This window comes from Xiphophorus maculatus, chromosome 10, assembly GCF_002775205.1.
Source record: "Xiphophorus maculatus strain JP 163 A chromosome 10, X_maculatus-5.0-male, whole genome shotgun sequence".
NCBI classification, from domain to species: domain Eukaryota; kingdom Metazoa; phylum Chordata; class Actinopteri; order Cyprinodontiformes; family Poeciliidae; genus Xiphophorus; species Xiphophorus maculatus.
In genome coordinates, this window is record NC_036452.1 from 15056229 (window position 1) to 15077661 (window position 21433).

At 38.7% G+C, this 21433-nt stretch overlaps 1 protein-coding gene across 1 annotated transcript in view; it reads right to left on the minus strand.

Annotated features, from left to right (window-relative positions):
- The window catches only part of LOC102237580 (thyroid hormone receptor alpha), a 133125-nt gene that overhangs the window by 76186 nt on the left and 35506 nt on the right, over positions 1-21433 (minus strand). Inside the window, exon 3 of the mRNA XM_005794730.3 lies at positions 2989-3060. The gene's annotated coding sequence lies outside the window, so the exon portion shown is untranslated. The remainder of the gene's footprint in view (positions 1-2988; positions 3061-21433) is intronic.

The following is a 21433-nucleotide window of genomic DNA, read 5'->3' on the forward strand; positions in this document are numbered from 1 at the left end:
GTTTACCTGTCAAGCTTTTCCCAAAACAGATTCCACTGAGGCCACTAATGCGGTAATTGAAGCCAAATCCAGCCAATGTGCATGTTTGTGGTTGAACATGAGCCAGCATTACTGACTGTCCTGGATTAAAAACAACAAAGCAGGTGCACCAAAGGGAAAAGGGCTTCAGAAATACACATTTTCTAGTTCAATCCAGAGGTGATTAATTGATATTTAAGGGGAAATCTTTATTGCTTCTGTAGAAAAATTTGCAACTGCTGAATTTCTTTCACAAAGACGTAACAACCATCTAGTGGGACCTGGCTTACTACTGGTGGAAATAAAGAGAATAACAAGGATTTTTTGTGATTTAATCACTTATGAGTAAAATGAGTAAAAAAAAAATAAAAAAACAGCCAAAAACAACTTTTAAATAACTATTAATAGCACCAATAAAGCCTGGATGAAACTCTGAAGAAATTAAGAGAATTTTCAGGGTTTTTTCACAGCCAGCAACACATTTCAATCAAAACTCCAAAATCTGTTTAACTATTTGGATCTGTGGATTATAATCTCTATAATTAACATTAGAGACTAATATCATTCAAGTCAGTGCAGTTTGGTGCATAGCAGTATATATCTTTACAAATGGCACTTCTTCATATTAAAAGCAGGGTATAATTATGAAGTAAAGGACAATGCTTTTTTTCTACACTTATTACAAAAAAAAAATTAAATATAAATATTTTCAAATCAGTGATTGGAAATATTTTAAATTCAAATCAAGGTGGGGACTGTGTGAGATTAGTTTTCAAGTCCTGCCAAAGATCCTGAACTGGACTTATGTCTGGACTTTGGCTAGGCTGTTCTAACACATCAGTAACCTTTGATCTAAACCAGTCCCTACATTTAGGGTTGTTGTCCTGCCCAGTATCTTCTTTCACATGTTTGCTATGTTTTCTTTGTCGCTCTTGGCAGTTAGCAAGCAGAACTTTTCATGACTTTCTGTCAGCAACTGTAAGACAACAGAAATGCACGCTGCAGTTTTCTGACTAGTTGTAAAATCTTTTGAAAACAGGGTGTATTTACTTCCACTTCACATTAATGCACGACTTTGTACTTTCAGGTTTGAAGTTGTAATGTGGGAAAATGTAAGGAGGTTCAAGGAGATTGAAGACTTAATAAATACAGTGAAGTTTGGCTGAACTCACAGCTTCTGTAAACGTTCTCTGGTTGCGACTGCTTATTAAACGGTTATAAATGGGGTCTGGCTTGTAGCAATGAGAAATTCTTCTCTAAAGCATGTAACGCTGATAACAGCTTTACATGTCCTTACTCGCTCCCCGAAAGTTGTTGAAGACAGGTGGAAAGTGTAAGAGAGTGGCAGATGTGCTTAAATAAAAATATACCGTACATTTAGCTAAACCTGAACAGAGCACTGGAGGGTTTTAGCCAGAAGCATAACAAAGCCAGATGTTACTGCTTCTTTTGGTTTGAAAATAAATTATTTTCAATAAGTGGCGCTTTGTTCCAACAGCGGCCGCTTACGGACACATCATACATCATATTATTTTTCCAATTTCTCTCTTGCTTTTGACATAATCAACCTGTGTGCAGCGCGCACCACAAAATACCTGCGCTGTCTGTGTGAGCATGCACGGCTGCAGCTACATCAGAAGCGGGGCTTGTAGCACAAGGTGAGATTTATGAGGTGTTGCGCAGGTTTGCTTTTAGCCCAGTGATGTGAGACTGATCCCACCTCCTCGCCTGACACCCCTCCTGACAGACACATAGGCACTTACAGACACACATTCGCACAGTCAAAAACTCAGCTGCACGATACGCACGCAGCACCCAACCGTTCGTATGCGCACATCGACCCCTAACACAAACGTGCAGACCACATGTAGGCAGCGTTCAAACTTCCTGGGGCGAAAACATGCCTTCTAAAATGTCCCGTTAACCTTGTTCCATCACAACAAGAACAATTTTCCTACTAAATCTCACCTCCCTCAGAGGGTTTCTGGCTAATGTGCGCAGAGATAGTGTACAGAGGGGGCAGCTGTGATGGAAAGGACCCATATGAGGGTCCTTTAAAAGGTCATTGCTTCGATGACAGATGAGAAATCATTTTCAAGCTTTTACAAACATCAGTCTGAGCAAGATTTGTTTATTTTCTATCTGTCCTTCACTAAAGAAGATTATATTCATGATAAGAAATGTTAAGTTGGAATTTATCTTGCAGTTCATGGCTTATAAGGGTAAGAAAACGAACCGTCAGCCATGTTGTGAAAAAGTGTTTGCCTCCGTTTCAGATTTCATTTTCTCTCTTTTGCTCACACCTAAATGTTTTAATGGAACATAGATCATGTGAAGCTCAAGTTCTTCAGCTTTAGCTCAAATTAACAGTTAGCTTGGTTGAAACGTGAACAGAACCAGGTGTTCTGCCAGACATTGATCCAAAATACAATAGCTGACTGGTTTTGAACTTAGTAAAGCAGGCCTTTCAAAAAAAATAAAACCTACCAATTTAAATCAACTACCAATTGTGCAAGACAAAGTAGTCAAATATACAGCCAGAGTTATGCCAGAAGCTAGCTAAGGGATATTTAATCACATGCAGGTAGGGAGCAATAATAGGTAGGGGGTGTATTTGAACTAGTGACTTTTTTTTCCCCCAGAAAATCTGACCTTTTTCAGAAGTTCTTGTTTTAATTATGGCTCTTGTATCCTTTTCTGGTAAATCAAACAGAAAACAAATCTTTAAAAAGTGATAGCTATACAACCACTTCCTTAGAGGCAACAGTATTCTTCTAATCAGAGCTAAAGCAAGAGTATACCGCCATACGAGTCTGCTTCCTATATAAAAAGATAACTGTCATTTAGAGTGATAATGAATAGCTATATGAACACCACGGCACCTTCCCGAGACTGCGCTGTGTGTGCATACATGATTAACATATGTTTATTTCTGAAAACACATCTGAAGACAGGAAGAACAGAACCTACCAATCATACTGTACGTGCGTGCGGTTAGTGATTCCCACGCCCCTCCGACGTGTCGTCCACCTCGTTTCTGTCCTGGAAGAGATAAAACAAGGACAATTTAGGATTACGCAAAAGCTGAAACAGAGTAGAAAACAATACAAAGGCCAGTAATAGTACCCTGAAATCCCATGTGCTCTCATCCTTCAACAATTTTCTTTCTTATATTTATTTGTTTTTTTTTTTTTTTGCTTTCCTTCTTTTCTCTCCATACGCTCACCTGCTGCTGATCTGCTTCAAAAAGTTTCTCTCATCCATTGTTTTCAATCATTCTCTTTCTACCTTCCCTTCTCTTTCTACTCAACTTTTTCTTCACTTGCTTCTTTCTCATCTTGAAATCAGGAATCTCTGACTTTTCACACCGCAGATAGATTCATCTGAGGAAGTCACGTTTTTAGCCGACGGAGAAATATCTTCCTACGGCCAATGTAACTGGCTAAAAGTCAATCAAAGATAAAATAGTACTGTAGATTATCACAGTGTTCAGGTTGTTAGTGCTTACTTAGACCTTTTAAGTCCTTGCTAATCAATGCTGTGGGAAAAAGTTCAAATTCTATATTCTATCTTATCATTTCCTGTCAATGATGTGGAAATCTAACTTTCATTTGATATTTATATGGTTGTCCTAGACCAAATAATGGATACTTTAGCACTTCTTGCATGTATTCCAATGATACACAACTTTGTATTTACGTCGCTTTGTGAGACATGTCATACGACTTGAAGCTTTCCAGCTGACCTGGTGAACCTGCAGTGAACTTTGCTTTTAAATGAGTGTCATTTAAGTGTGATGGATGGCACTTTTTTAGCTTCCAAAACATGACTATTACGTATTTCCAAACAGCTGAATTTGTCTTTTTTTTTAAAAACAAATATGGATTTTTTGAGCCTCAGAAAGATGACCACTGCATAGCAACAAGAAAGGACGTTTCAGCGCAGGTTTGCTCCGGTATTTCTTTTAAAGCACCTTAAATGACGAAGCAAGGCAATTTTATTTGTACAGAACATTTTGAGCAGCAGGGTAACTTGAAGTGCTTTACATGATTAAAATAAAAATGAAACAACATCACAGCAGTGTTTCCCATTCCTGTTCCTCAAGGTACATTGCCCTACATGTTTTAGATGTTTCCTTGCTTTAACACACCCAATTCAGATGACTGCAGTTCAGCAAAAGCCTGTTAATCAGCCATCAATTGAAATGACGTGCGCTGAAACAGGGAAATGCCTGAAATATTTGGGGCAGAGTGCCTGGAGGACCAGGACTGAAAAACACTGCAGTAAACAGAAGTGATGACAGGTTGAGAAACAGACCACAATTTATAATGTTCCAATTGTTATTAGTCCAAGGCAGCTCTAAGCAAATGGGGTTTAGCCTTGATATATAGTGACTGAGTGTTTCAGCATTTTTGCAGCTTTCTGGAAGTTTCTTCCAGATAAGACGAGCGTAAAATTTGGATGCTGCTTCTCCGTGTTTGGTTCCGATTCTGGGGATGAAAAGTAGACTTGATCGTCTAATTGACATTTTTATACAGCCATGTCAAGGGAATTTTTTAGTATGCAATAGACACGATAATTTTAGTACTTTCAACGCTGATTGAAGCTGATGGCAGCACCAGGTCAATCCACCCCTTCACCAATTCCTGCCCACGTATTGTAATTCTGACCCTTTCCACTTGACTTGACTTTTTCTGAACCTGAAACACTGCAGTTCATACCTGCACACTTAACAATTGTGTATTCATTTTCTCTCTCTCCCTATCCCTCTAGGTAACTAATACTGCACAAAAAAGATAACATCATTCTTACATCAAGGGTTAAAAAAATATATATGCATATTTGGCAGAGGTAAAACCAGGCCAGTTGCACTGCCCTCAACAGGCTGAATTCCAAATGCTGTCCCTGTAGCACAGCATGTGTTTACTCTGAACCACAGGAAACATCAAGCAAAACTGTCAGAAACCGAGAGAAAGGAAGTCACTGTGCATCACTGTTAGCTGTGTGTTTAGGTTAAAAATGCTATTTAATAAAATGCAAAAAACAGCAGGATAGTATAAATACACAACAGGCCTCTAGTTGGAGCCATCAAGTAAAGCACAAATGCTTTAGATTCAACATTATGTCAACCAAATCATCAGCACAGCTGATGTGTTTCGTCATGGGTTCAACAACAAGGTCATTTGTCACACAAAGCAGCTGTTTTGTATGCAATAGTGAAAAATGAGAACAAGAGTGAGAGGGGAAACATGAAAAATGAATCTTTGCAAAATATGGGACAGAACTGTGAGAGTGAGAAAGAGGAAGGAAAGCATAACGCCTGAATCTGAAAGTGCTTCACAAAGGTAGGAGGAAGAAGGAAGCTGTTCATGTCTTTATGGTCCACTCAGACAGGAAATGCTTGAAGGAAAGGATGGGTTTCTCCCTGTGTGTGTGTGTGTGTGTGTGGGGGGGGGAGGGGGGGGGGGGGGGGGAGGAGTTTGCGTGCATGTGGGGGTGTACATGTAGAACTGGGTGTGTATGCAGTTTTGTTCACATTTGCAGAAATTACATTACAAAACACACTATCTTTGATTATAGCTTAATCAAAGACAGTGGTTTGCATAGTATGGAACAAATATTGAACTTTTCCGCACTTTATAATGTTACAACCACATACTTGAGTGTATTTCATTCGGATTTTGAGTGATAGAGCAACACAAAGTAGAGGATAATTATGGATGCCTTTCTGTTTAGACTTTTTCATCTGACACCTCTAAATCCAGTCAGTCGCCTTCAGAAATTGCCTGGTTCATAATTCTACTAGTGTAGCATTTGGCCAAGAAGTTGCTGTTCTGTGAAGGCCAAATGCATTTGATAGGGAACATTAGAAATCTAACAGTAATATGAAGGCTAAAGAACACTGCTGACAGGTCAGGAATGAAGTTGTGGAGAAGTTTAAAGCATGACCAGGAATCTAAACAGGACCATATGCTAAACGTGTAAAAATTCAACTTCTTGGCCAACATGCAAAATATTAGGTGTGCAGGAAAACTAACATTGCATACAACCAAAACCAAACTATTTATACAGAATCATAACAAAAATATGCTTTTTTTGTTCAAATTCATCAAATGCAAAAAAAAAGAATCGTTAGTGGCTTGTGTTTGTCTGGCCCCAATGGTTTTACCAGAGATTTTATTATCTGATTCACAGACCTCTGGAGAGGCAATACAGATTTATTCTCAAACAAACACCTAATACTATCAAATCTACCAGAAAGTTTATCTTTTGGCCTGCATAGACTGCATATCAGTGGCATGATGGTGGCAGTTGCATGACAATGTATGACACCTTATTGAAATTTTCCTTTTTTTCTTTTTAAAAATGTCTCCTTTTCCTTCCACTTCACAACTGGGCACTACTTTGTATGGGTGTGTCACAAAATCCCAATAAAATACACTGATATTTATGGTTGTAATGACATAAGAGGATAGGAGCCTTAGCAAAGGGTGATCAAACAGTGGGCCAAGGTTAGCAATAAACCATCGCTGTACAGTAATTCATAAAACAGAAAAAAAAAATCCATAACCTCCCACACTAAATGCATTCTCGGAGATTTTTATTAGAAGAAAACAGCCAAGAGCTAAGGGCTAAAGAATTAATGTTTCTGAGGAAATGCCAGATGGGTAGATAATTCAATAGGTGGAAGTGTGAGAAAGAGCCAGAGCCACTAAACACGACTACAGTAATTTGTCTAATTGATCAGGTTGAGGGTCACTGGATCAGTTTGCTCAAAGGATTCCTGAGTCTGCAAGCGTAGTTGAAAGGTGGATGAACAGCGACACAGCGGACAGGGATTTCTACAAGCTTGGATGAGCCAGCAGCTAGACAAGACAAGTGCATTAAAGAATATGGGTCAGATGTGCCACAGAGGCAGCAGATCAACTCCATGAAATCAATAGGACAGGTCTGAACTATCACAGCCCTGTGCTGGAAGTGCGTGACAGCAGTCAAATCCCACCTGTCTCCCCACAGTGTAAGGTGGCCAAAGATGGAGTGGAAAACACACACACACAAAAAAATAGAAAAACGAGGACAGAGCTGCTCCTTTAAGTCAAGTGCTGGGATGTCTTCACAAGAGGGCGCGTTTCAAAGAGAAGCCTCTGCCAGTGCAGCCTTTCACCAGCATCATGACCTGAATGGCTTCTTTTGTCTTCTGGAATTCCACTGGCAAAGTCTCTAATTAGCCGGAGAGCTCTTCCCATGTGTGGGCACGGGAGAAGAAAGAGCAAAGAAAGGGTACAAGGAGGGAGGCGGCTTGGTGTGAAGTAAACTGTGCAAACAATAAAGAAGCTGTCAGTGTGATGCTCCCCTGCACAAGCTAAAGCTTATTATTTACTGATCTGAAAGGAGGAGAAGAGAAAAGACTGAGAGGGAGAATGAGGACTGAATCGTTGATTCCCTGAGCTGCAGTGGTGTAAATCTGACAGGTGGTTAACCAATGCTGGGTTGTCAAAAGCCCAATATGAATACCCAAGATGGTGTTCACTTTGACCCGACAGGGTGTGGCTAACCAACAAAGGGTTTCATATATCTTTGACTGTCAGCAGCTAAAGAATAAAATGATGCAACGGCATCCTGATCAAACTTGCTCTAACGGGCACTTTACTGATTTCCTCGCATAAAAGTGTCTCTAAGCTGCAGATGAAGATCATTGAGAAATGTTCTTCATTAGAAATATTTCACCTACCAAAAACTAACTTGGAGACTTGCGGCATACTGCATTTAGATGTTACGAAGTTAAAAACGGATACATTTCTGTGAATTGTGAATCGTGCAAGGCTTTGTCGCTCAAGTCATGAAAGACAAACTTAGTCCACCTTAGTTCCTTTTGTTCTTTAGAGGAAAACTTTAAGAATTAACATTAAATAATTAACATTAAAAGGGTAAAACTGGGACATACGTATTAAAAGTCTGTTCTACAAAATGAAGTGACTGTCAGTTCATATCCTCATTTTGTAAACAAATTTCTAGACGTTTTTTTTTTTTTTTTAACATGCTAAGATCTTGTTATGGTTTTAATCCCAAAATAAAGCAGTTGGCTCTTATGTAATATAACCAAACTTAATCTCCATTTGATGCATAATCTTTATCAGACTCACAAGAGCATATTTACTAACAGAAAATAACAAGATGTAAAAACGTATTGAGAAAACAAAGTATATAGTCATATTATGAATGGTTTTGTATGGCAATAGAGTTGCACAATGTATGAAATCATTGACCAAACCTCAATGTTTGCAACATTGAAGTTGCAAAAAAGTGTGTGGATAAAAAAAAATGGTAACCAATAATTTAGATTGCCGGCTGAATGGACTTTCACTTCCATTAATGCTGACTGGTGATAAAGAATAAAGAACTAACTGACTGAAATTCAAAACCATGTGGAAGGGGAAGCAAAAGCAGGCTTTGTACAACCAAGAATTGAAATATTGCCTGCAAAACTTTAAAATGCCTGCAGCAGAGGAAGACCAGTTACATCATAATGCCAAAAGTATCACCTGTCTGTTTTTATAGCATGAATGTGAGCAACATCCCATTCTTAATCCATAGCATTTAATAGGATGACTCAATCTTTACACCTCTGATAGCTTCATATATCCTGGGAAAGATTGTGGAGTGTGTTTTGGGGACTATTCTTCCTGAGGTGCATTTGTGAGATCAAACACTGATTCTGGATGAGATCCTCTCTATTCTAATTTATCCTACAGATGTTGGCTTGGATAAACTGAAAATGTAATTGTTGTTTTCACTATAAAATGTTTATGGTGAAATAAAACAATGATTCTCCAAAAACAGACCAAAATTACAGCCCCATCTCTCAGTACATCACTAAAAACCGACAAATAGAGGAGAGTTCTCCAGATAACAAGACAGATCACCAACTCCTGTTCTGCATACCTGAAAATGGTAAAGTGCACCATATCACTTTTTTTTCTGTAAGATCATTGAGAAACAAATCAGTGACAGATTAATCATTTATTCCTACAATTTTACAACAAAATAACTGCAGATAAACAGGATTCAATATTGTTTCAAAACAAAAACAAAATAGGTATCAAGTGTGCATTTCAAACAGTCTTTCAATGCTTAAATTAGCAATGAGAAGGCCGGCATTATATAAAAAAAGCAATTCACAAAATTAGTAAATAGTATGCATATTCCATAATTGATCAAACTTTAAATGGGAACAGAGTCACTTTTTGTAACGCATTTAGCTTCCTGTTGGCATCTTCTGACATTTAACTCTTTGTTGTGGCAACCTGAGTGAATATCGATATCAGTTCAAATTTTCATATTGGTGTTTCCCTGGTCATAAGCATACTTGGCTGACAATTTGAGCTCTCTCGGGAGGAACAACGTGTTGACAATTACATTTGTGAGGACAAACAGTCAAACTTCCTGTTAAAGCAACCACAAATACCACAAGTAAATAATATGGAGATGAGAGGTTATGCACTCTTAGCACTATGCAGAATATGGGTTTCATGTTCTTTGCAGGGCTTTCATATGACTCAAACGCTTAATGCCAGAAAGTCGCTTCCTAACAAGGATGTTTAATTATCCAATAGCTCTAAATTATCTATACCAGCCTGAAATCACAGCAGAAATTTGAGACTGAGGCGCTGCGATAAAAGACTGAGTCTTGTGCTCACCGTGACTGATTGTTTGATGTTAATCTCCCCACGCCTGCCCTCCGAGTCCCAACATCACCACATGCTTACACTTTCAAACTGAGCACCATAAAAGCTGCCCTGTAAGTACAGTTTATGGTGTTTTTTAAGGTCTGGCTGTAAGCTCTAATTTAGGGAAATTATGGGATGTTATTTCAGAGGCTTTTAAGCAACTTAAAGACTTTTTTCCTTCCCTTTTTCTATTTTTTCCCCCACTGGAAAACCTCCTTGATTTATAAAAATCTCATAGTGTAGCTGATTCACCAGAGAAAAACTTATAGAAGCTCAAATGCTCTGTACTCCTAGAGATGTGACTTTGATGCCAGTGAGTTGTTTTGAAGGCTTTGTGCTTCTTCCTCTTTCTCCAAGTGTCTGCAGAGAGGAAGAGTAAAAACACTGCTTGTGAGTGCTTAGGAAAGTCTAAAACAGAAGCAGAAAAGATTCCTGCCTCTTCACAGGACACTCAACTGAAAACATCTTGAGGGTAAATTCTGACAGTGGGCCCCAAGTTCACCACTACAGCCCGTCTCTAGTGGCAAATGCAAAGCTTTGAACTGCAGCCTGGGATGGCCGAGGGGAATTCGGCTGCCTGTCAGAGCTATGAATGATGGCGGATGGAAAATATCAGATGCTGCTTCGCTGTCCTGCCTTTGGTGGGGAGAAGAACCCCTCACATGGCAGACTGAGTCATGAAAAACTAATCACTGCAAGTAATAAAGAGCTCCAGCTCTAGCATTGCAAAGTGTTAACATAAAAACATTACATTACTCATACACGTCCTGCAGAAATACGGTGTAATTTTTAATAAAATTGGCAAACAGTGTAAGAAAAGCTGTCTTGCATAAATACTCCTCTGAGGAGAAAAGCAAGGATCATCAACACAAATAAAAACAAAAGAAGAACTTGGGCACAGACAATCATGGAAACTCTTGTGACTTTACACTTGTCCTATGGTCAGTGATACCCTCTGAATAGAGGGTTAACTACAAAAGGTTGTCGCTACATAAGTTGCAAAGTGGACTGAAAGGGAGAAGTGTGGAAAAATGTGCAAAAGCGCAGGATTGTTCGTGGAGGTGCAGGGAGGCAGACTCCAGCTGCAGTCAGAGCTTCCATAATCACAACACACAGACATGTACAGGACATGGTCTGTCTCTTTCCTAACGCCAAGTCATTTCTGAACCAGAAACCATGTCAGTTGCATCTTGGTCATGCCCTGACTAACCTCCTGTGTCCACAATGAGCAGCACATTCATTTCCCCACTTACTGTAAATATCTTATTTCATTTTGGCAGAAGACCTATTGTCAGCAACCAAACAGCACAGACAAAACAGCATCAAGCATGTACTCATTAAATATCAATATTTAATGTAATAACATTGATTCTCATAAAAGGTCCAGGAGTTGTTAATGTGATTGCCGTATTTCTGCTAGCCTGGACAGAGAGTGCAGACAAGCAGATTCAAAATTGGGTTGGGAAAGGATGTTGAGGGAGACTATAAAGCAACAATTAACCATGAAGAATAAATAGTAAATTCCACGATTTTAACAAGCAAGTCTAATGAGAGCTCTTCAGTAAACCGTAAATGTTCACAGCTGAAAACAATCCCTGAATTAATTCCAGATTAGACGCATTTTATTCTCAAGCAACGGGATTATTGAAGAACAAAAAATATACATGTTTGATTCTAATACTGTGCAAAGATTTTTTTTAAACACAAACTGATCTTATAAAACGATTTTAAATATATGGATATAAAATGTGCTATCACCTCAGTTAAAAAGCCATGTTTCATAAGTTAGTTCAAGATCAATCACTTATTTTCAAAGTTTAAGTTCTGTTTGAAGGGGGATTTAGTCATTTTATCTTCCCATTTAACATCATTACAGCAAATGGTTTTAAATAAAGCTTGACTCACTCGAATCCTTTAACTAAAACCATTCTCTGTAGTGAGGTGACAAATGCTTAAAAGGTATCAGACAGAAGAAGTGTACAAAACAATGTACAGCATTTTTATACCACATGGTACAGAAAAGACAGTCAACAATAAAAGTGACTGGTCTGCATTACTGATAATAAATCAATTGAGCTGAATAGAGGGTAGACCCAGTGACTCATGTGTCCTGATTGCCCCATTAGTGACCTCAATGACCCCATTAGTGTTTGTTCTGTGCCTGTTTTTTTCCAACCATGTTCAAACTTAGGAAGCTTTTTAGAGGAGAGGTGAAACATCTTCAAGAAACAAGAGAAGAGGTCCAGCTGCCTGACTGTCATTTCCTGAATGATTGAGAGTCTGCACCAGTGTACAAGATAGAAAACGGTTAGGGAGGCAGCCAGGAGCCTGGGAGGAACGCTAAAGGAGCTGCAGGTTGTATTCTGAGGAGTAGAGAGGTAAAATAGAAGCGGATTCTTTTAAAGATCCCACTCAGGCCTGGCTAAAATTCCTTCAAACCTTGTGGGAAGCATGTGTTGCGGTTAGAGCTGGCCATTATATCAAATCATAATCATCTTTACAATGCTAGAGTGTGCGCCAAAGGGGTGCTTGGAAGCAAAATCTGATAGGAGATATTTTAACTGTTAGTTACTCCTGCTCTGCATATCAATAATGTATCTAGCCATTTGGATGGAGTCCCACTTCCCTTAATGATGTATGTTTTAACGGCTCAGATGTTAAAACTCATCTAGAATTGGAGGACACTGAGTAAAGAAGAAAAAGCGTGATGAAATTTCAGTTAAAAATAATCAAACCTATAATTACAGCTTCCGTCAATAATATTATAGTTAAATACATTCCTTCATGTTTGGATGAAACAAAAATGAAACATTTGGCAACAGCTCCACAAAGTTAGTCTGGCACAAAAACACCACACCACATCACCAGAAGATGTGCTGGGCAAAAAGTGATGAACAGCTGCAAATACCAGACAGTGTAGACCCAGATCCTCACAGTGTCTGCTAGAAAACTGAACATGAAGAACACCAAGATGAAGAGACCTTCAGAATCAGAGAGGTTTGGAAAGGTAATAGCACAAATATTGACCAGTAAAGGATGTTGGATGCAGACGGACTCCTAAGAAAAAGTTGCTGAGTTAATGGTGAAACAGGTTTTGACTTTATTAATCATGGTCACAAAAAAACAGAATTTTTTATCTGGAGAGTGAACATCTTTGGCTCCTGCACTCTGACCCTCAAAGACAGACGCTACAGCAAGAGTCCTTCAGGCTTGCAGTGTGTCAGTATTTTCAGGTTGTGGATGGGGTTGTATGGTGATGTCAGTGCATTCACAGTATCAATTCAAGGTCGGTCGTTTGGTCTCCCTTATGGGGCTGGGTTCACCACATGAGCAGTCATAAAACTCATAGTGCTCCGTAGGAAAGGGCTGATGAGAGACGAGGGGGACGACAGGATGGAGAGATAGGCTGGGAGAAACGGCAAAGAGCGGAGGACACAAGGCCTTATTGACGGGAGCCCACACTATGCACGGCTCAAGGAGACAGGAGGAGGAGGGGGCGGATAATCCTTAGGTCACGACACACAAAAAGAAGACAATGATACGAGGCTTGTCAGAAGGAAAATTTACTGTTGGCACAGAGGCTGCAAATAGTGGAGCCTCTGTGCCCACCATACTGTATTTGCATAGAGGATGGGTTGGATAAAAATAAAGCAACAAGGGAGGCAAAAAAAAAAAAAAAGAGCCAGAAAATTCAAACTGTAGAAGTCCTCAAAAATATATATGGCTCTGATGAATCTGTAAATGCATAGTTAATATCTCCTACAACTATTCATGCTCTTACCAAAGCAAAAGAAGCACATAAAAAACTAATGTGATGTCACAAATGAGAATAAAATGTTTCATAATGTAAAGTGAGATGTGACTGAGCTTAATAATCAGAGGAAGAACATGTGTATGTATTTATACCGCACCATTCATTCAAATACAGCCTGAAGTGATTTGCATTCAAATCACAAACAATAAATGATTGAGACTGAGAAAAACACACTGATTCATCATTATCAGTGCAAGACTCATCAAACTTTCATGTTTGTCATGAACCCAAAGACTGATATATATTTTGAACACATGAGAAGAGCTGTGCTATGAATGGTTAGATATAGATAGTCAAACTGTTTTTTTTGTTGTTGTCTTTGAAAGAGCATCAAAAATTGTTGGGTTCTGTGTTGTTTATTATTGCATTTCTTACATGTCAAGTAAATTTTAGTAAAACACATTGGACCCCGATGCATTTGTGGGTGTTTGAGACCACAGTGATCTGCAAATAGCTAAAATTAGCAAATACTTCGGAGCCCCGTCTAAAAAACCCTCTTGACTGCTTATTTTAATGGTTAAAACACCAAGCATTCCTTAATACATATTAATGTGCAGCTTCTGTAGCACTACCACAGCAGCTGGCAACCATGGGCTTTCTTACAACTGCTCTTGGGGGAACAGTCAATCAAGGAAAATAAATAAAAATACCACTCCCAGATTGACTGCTTTGCAAATGCCGGCCAATAGCGTTTTAAGTATGACTGTGCTGAGGAATTTCAGGTTCTCAAGCTCCATTTTCTTTAGAATTTTTCAAATGTAAATAAATAAATAAATAAAAATGAATGGCCAGTTTTGCTGGAAATAATTTTGAGTCTCCTTCCACAGAAAAATCTGTGATTACTGAAAAGACAGTCTTCCCTTGTAATCTATTTATTTTTGTTCCTTAAAGATATTTAGAACTATTTTGCCCTTACCCTATTTCACTTCAAAATAGGGGCCAAAGAAATAACAAAGATTTTTGCGCAGGGGTAACTTTTGGAAGTATGATCACCGTCTGTGTCTTGTATGGAAGACATATTTCACAGAATCTTGTAAGAAATACTGATGAGGAAGCAGAACAGTTGCCTGACAACAGCTGGGTAAAAATCAGGGCCCAAATCAAACAAGAACAATCATCCCAGAGACTAAATGCGATTAGTGTCCACTGGTAATCTAGGACCTATTCATTGCTACCTCGGGTAGGTGACATATGTGATTCAGCGGATTAGTCCGCCCCTTCTCACTAAGGAGAGGAGGGGAAATCAAAAACCTCACATTAGGGAAGTAGTGAAAGAAATCTGAGGTAGAAGATGAAGGAATATCAAAGAAACAGAAAGGGGAGCAGGAGCAAGGAGCCTAACACTCTTCCATAATTAAAGCAGGCCGTGCCTTTGTACAGCCATATCATTAACATAACCCAGAATGCTGCAGGAGCCAGCAAGCTCTTTACTTAGTGTCTTTGGAGAAGATACATGATGAGTGGGTGGGAGGTATGACTAGTCAGATGCAGCAAGATTTCACTACAGCATGGTCATAAGATCCTTTAATGTATACGACCACACTAACACCACCGATGGGGGAAGAAAGAACAGGCTACACTTGGATTTAAGGACGGGGAAGTTAACTGCTTTCTCTGGTAGTGTATAATTGATACATGGCTTTGAAGGACACAGATTTGACATTACTTTTTTAATCCCAGCTCTGCACTCATTGTTTTAGACACCCCATTGATCAGTTCTGTATTTCACTTTTTTCTATTGTGTTGAAACAGCAGACAGAAGCAAAAGAGCCTGGTTCACTTGTAAAATACAGTAAGATTAAAGCCAGAAAAAAGTGGAAGTTGGCTCCACTTTTGATTAAACGAGACGATCCATCTCGTCTAGTCAATGCAGTATCAATAGGAGAATAAGTACAATCTTAAAAAAATAGTTTTCTCAATAACTTTTACCAACATACCAACCAGAATAGCTCAAGATGTCCACATCCTCTGTGTTAAAGAAAAAGCATATCCAACAACAGCTCCTTATCAACCTTGGAAAGCTGAGGGAAAATCAAGTGCCCATGCAAATACACTCAAAAACCCAATTTTATGGATCTTTGTTTCCTCCTAATTTTTTCTACTGTCCTTTTGTACATTTTGAATCCTAACCACATAAACAAGTGCAGTTTAGAGAGAAAATGCTCTTCAAGGCTACTCTCTTTCACGTTTCCTCACGCCATCGTGGCCTCTGCAAATACAATTACACTCGACAAACAGGAATGAGGAACGCAACTAAACATGTTGTTGAACTCAATGAACGAGCGAACAAAATGTACTGAAGGATTACAAAAGGAAACATCTCTGAGTTAAAGTGAAATAAAAAACATAAAAAATATAAAATGAATTGGACCCGCTGTGGGTCAAAGCCAAGATAGCACATCCTTGCTAGTTCTATTAGTGTTTCCTTAAGCTTTCTATTACCAGGCGGTGTTTTTGAGAATGGTGTGTCAGACATAACACTCTGCGTGGGCGTGCGCGTGTGTGTGTGTGGATGGATGTTTCTTCTGACTGGAAATATTATTAAACTGATGTTCACCAACACTCTTCATCCAATCAGACATAAACCTTTTTTTCCCAAAGGAGAATGGGCAAGAATATCCGTTTGTGCAAAGTTGGCAGAGAGATTCTTCACAGCTAAGTATTTCTTTGCATAGACCTGTTACATAAAATCCTAAGAAAATAATTGCTGGGTATTACATTACACTCATTTCCCAAACTGTTTTGATTTGTTGAAAACAGTGAGAGCTCCTGTTAAGTCTCGTACCCTTTACGTGACCCAGCCAGCTTTAATATCTAATAGAGATTCAGTTTGGCTCAGGTGTACATGACCCTGATTAGTCCTACCTTTGGAATGTTGCACAGGTGTACAGGACTTGCCCCAGTCGACATCTTACTCAGCAGACCGTTCCCATACCTTAAAGAATTTCTTCTACATCTTGAACACATTGAAGTTATGTGAAGCAATCCACAGTGCAGACACACCCTCGCCCTCTGCTTGACTTTAGATTTTGGTTTTACCCTAAAGCATAAGCAATGTATTGAACATTATGTTCCAACTCATGACACTGCATGTGCAGCAGCAGAGGGATCATTAATCCTCCCTTCTGTCTTCGTCAGACTCAGATCAGAGTTGAGCAGGAAGTTCGTCTGTAATGAGCCTGTTTGTTCTCGCTGTTCAGGCAAATCCTGCTTGAATTGCCTCTACATAGTGAAGAAGTCACAAGGCAGAGCTGCCTGCAGATCAGATAGGGTTTCAATCCACATATTCTTTATGTTTACACTGGATTTCTCTTCTTTTTTTTTTTTTTTGCTTCTGAAATGGACTGTGAGACAATCTAAAGAGAGATCAAAGAATTCCTTGAGCTCACATAAAGTTAGGATTTTGGCAGTACAGTCGATGCATTACTGTCCCCCAGAGTTTACGATGTTGAAGCTGCACCACATAAAGAGCAAGAAAAAACACAGCAGTTTGGTGGGGGGAGTTATCGAATTCAACTTAAATTAGGCTGTATCAATTCTAGCCAGTCCTACTTACTTAATTTATGTCTTGGAAAACAAACATTCCTGTGGTTCTTTGAAAACAACAATCTAAAGCATGTATGACCCTATGTGTTCACAAGAAACTGTCAGGGTACATCATTTACATATTTCTTAGTCCAGCTTCTACATCCCTCAAAATTTTATCCAGGATTTCAGTGTATTATTAGCCTGGCGGGCCACAGACTTTACTGGTGCCCCCACCAGGCTAAGTATTGCTTATTTAAGTTTTTTTTTTTATGTTTGCAATTTGTAAGTCTTTATAGTTTGTTCAGATATTAATCTTTCAAGAATACATAACTATCAAGTGATATTTTCAAATTTCCTGTCAATTTTAAACATTTTTTAACTCAAAAACACAATGGGCCACTGGATGAATGACTGCCTTAGCGCCTAACCACCGGACTTAGCGAGTTTTCTGGGGGAAACCTTGTCATCATAAGGTTAAGATAATTGAAATATGATATTTGTTAGAATCTTCCAGGTCTGCTTTCTAAGGATGAAAAAATAGGCTTTGTTCCCCAACCTCCGAGTTTCAAGCTGATCAGTTAAATAAAATCAAAGTATTTAACACTAATTAACGCAACAGATTTTTTTAATTCAAAAATGTTAAATTAAGGCCATGTCTTACATAAAGGGGATGTGGAAATGTCAGCTTGAAAGATGTCCCACAGACAGTCATTGAGATCCTTCACCTGGCATGTCATAAAAGGTAGTTGCAACATAAACTAGTTATTCGGACTGTATCCAAGTTGCTATTGAAAAGTTTGGTGGAAGGTAAATATTTTGAAAGTAAAAGCAGCGTAACCAACAAGTACGGCTGCAACTTTGAAAAGTTTGTTAAGCAAAGTCCAACGTTTGAAAGATATTAACAAGACGTGGGTTTGAAGTTTGAGTCAGTCTATCAAGAGACTTCACACAGAAGCATCTAGGACATGGGCTACAACTGTCATATTTATTGTCTGAAGCCACTAGAAACAATGTTGGAAGACTCTTACTGGGCCACTGAGAAAAGGGAAGTAGACTGTACTGCAGAACTAGGACATATTTTGTTATGAATACATTTCTATGGCCAAAATAATTTTTTTAAATCTAATTTTCTTTAAAAGTAAATTGAATTGCCTGTAAACCATAATCATCTAAATTTACAAAAGCATTTTAAGTTACCAATATAATAAAATAATTTTAATATCTAAACTGAATTGCTGAAATAACTTCTCAGTTATGTTGTAATTTATTTAAAGTATTTCTGCATTTATTCTCAGTTTTTCTATCTAGGCATTTTTTTTACATCCGAATAATAAAGTTGAAATAAATGTAAAGGTTCCTCTGTTTCGTGACTGAAAACAGAGATTCCTGGTGAAATATTAATTTTGAAGAGTAGAAATTACAATAAGGCAACACAGATTATAAACAGAGCTAAATCAGAGAAGAGCGATAAATATACATCTGTTCATGTCCAATAAATGTACCCTCTCTTTCTGTTCTCACAGCTGCCGGAAACTCTGTTACACAATAACAGAGGGATAAAGGCTCAGCAGCTAAACGATCACAGCTGACCTGGACTATCTTTGAAATGGACACCAGTTCAAGCCAATTCAACCCAAACCCAAACAGCCCCTCACCCCTCTTAGTCCTCCCAGCTACCCAATCAGCTCACCAAATAAGCTCAATAACAGCTGAGTAGACTCTGGCCTGGGTACAGATGGGTCTCTGAGAGGCAGCAGGAGGACTGGCAGTACTGGCAGTCTCGTCGTCAGACTCGTCGCTCAGAAAGATACTCCAACTGTGTACATGCGCTGCTGTTGCTTTTTAAAAACCGGATCAACAACAAAGCCGGCTGCCACGGAATGTCAATGTTGTATGTACAATGTGACTGCAGCGACCAGCAAACCACATCCTGCACAGACATGTAGCCACTACTGTATATCAAGGTTTTTATTTATTTTTTCTTTCCTCAGGGATTTATGCAACACCTGCAAGAGTCACATCACGGGAAAAACTATTTTTCAACTGTTTAAAGAAATATATGATATTTCTTGGCAAATATATGACTCGCTGAAGCTTTAAGTTATGGGAAACAACCATAACTTATGGATGAAGGATCCTCTCCGATTTGATTTAAATGCTAACTGACTCAGTTCTCTGCTGTAGGTCTCAGTAGTGTCTCTAGATTACATGGCCATTAGAGTTTGACCTTTGCTGTGGGCAAAAAACAAAGTGCTATCAGAGTCACAGGGTGACTAGAATGACCAGAAAAAAAAGGCATAAAGAGCTCCCCTTTTACAGAAAACCTGACGCCACGGAGGTCATGCATAATTGATGGCTCAACATATGAGCTCCCATGTTTTGGTTGGGTCAGGTGTCTCCAACAGAGAGCCAATCCGTGCACAGTATCTGTACTCGGGTGTTTTGCATTCAGAAAAACTGGAGCCATGACAGCTATATAATCTGTGATCAAACCTACGATAAGCAGGAAACCCATTTTGTTATCTGCCACTATTTCCACATAAGATGCCTTATAGAGTGATGGAATCCAGCGTTTCCTGAAAAGATAGAGATCACAACAAAAAAAAAATTATAGAGTCATGACAGACAGTGATGCATTCTAAGCATTTACTTCCATTTTAATGATTATGTCTTAGACCCTTTTAAAAACAATAAATTAAAGTTTCTAAAAGTCTTATGTCACAAATATAATTTTGATTTAAATAACTTCCTCTATCATCAATTTGCTGAAGCCGTATAGCAGCGGTCAAGAACCTTTGCATTTTGGTCCTCGGCTCAACTGAAAGACTTGCTTAAACCCATAAAAGCAATATGTCTTTTCAAAACAAGATTATATAGATTTCTGATAAAAACGTCAACAACAGGACACAACTGTGAGCTTTTTATATATATTTAATTTACAGAGACACAATTTGTTCTTAGGTATTAAAATGAAGAGCATAAACGTTTACCAAAAGATCAACTGATCTTTTTTTAAATCTAAGTGATCCATATTTGTTAAAGTCAACATTAAAGAGTTGCATTTGCAATCTATTAGAATGTGTTTTGAAATCTTAACAAAAATGTAGAAATTCTACACAAATATTGCATTAAAATGTTATATTAAAAACCATCCCTTGGTATTTTATGCCTTTGGGCAAATGCTCGAGCTAGTGAGGAACATCTAATGAGCCACTTGTGGCTTCAAAGCTGTAGGCTGTAGACTGCTGGACTTTACAATCAAAGGGAAAACTGCTGACCAAACAGTTCATCAGCAGTCAGTCAATGACGCTCTTGAGAAGGAAGGTAAAACACAAAAAGCCATTACTCAAAAAGCTGGAGCCCATTGGGTATACTTTTCAGTGATACTCTAACTTGCTGAGATGCACCTTGAAACGCTCAACAAAAGACGGAATCTGAAGGAAGAAGGAATGGATTCAGATGAGGAATGTCAACGTGACTCAGGCCTGTAGCGACTCCCGGAGAAAAAGGAGATATTTAGAATACAGGCTGCTGTTCAAACACAAATGTCTAAAACAACAATAGCCCTGGAGGACATTCTGTGGTTGCTGGCACTGAGATGTATTTAAAACACAGGGTGTCAGAAGAGCTAGAGCACTTCCAACTGCCTGATGCAACCACTCCCAGCGCGCCGGAACAGGCCTTTGTGCCGCATGTCCCGCTGAATTCTCATTTTGTTTATGTTACGTTAAGCCTTTGTGAAAGACGCTACATTTGTTCAAGCTGCAAAATGTTTTGAACCACAGTCGTCATGGCAATATCGATGCGAGCAATAAATAAAAGGCTGCTGGAAAGCAATATACCGTAGGTATTATATTTTAAATGCCATGTGCTCACATCAATCACATGTTTTTGCAACACATGTATGCATGTAAGTAGAATTTATAGACCAAGAAACAAAAACTCACAGAAAAAGTTAAACTAAACAATAATGTTGTAACTGCATGCTTTGGCACAGAAGATGAGCGAACAGACATCATAAAATCAAGGAAACAATCCAGAAAGGTTAAGGATAGTGCTGTGGAAAGGTTTGACACAGGGTTTTGTTGAAGAAAACCCGATGAGGGCCCTAAACATGCAGCCAGAGTTTTAGTGGAATGGCTTGGATTAAAGCATTTTCGTTTTACAATGCTTCTGCCCAAAATTCAACTGGCTTTCACATATGCTCTCCAATAACAGTAGAAAGAGCGTGTGCTGTCTCTGCAAAGTAGAATAAGCAAAATATTCAGACTCTCTTTTCCAAACTGGATTAAATGATTAGCAGGTCTTGTTTTGTAAAACCATTTATCATTTTCATTTCACTTTG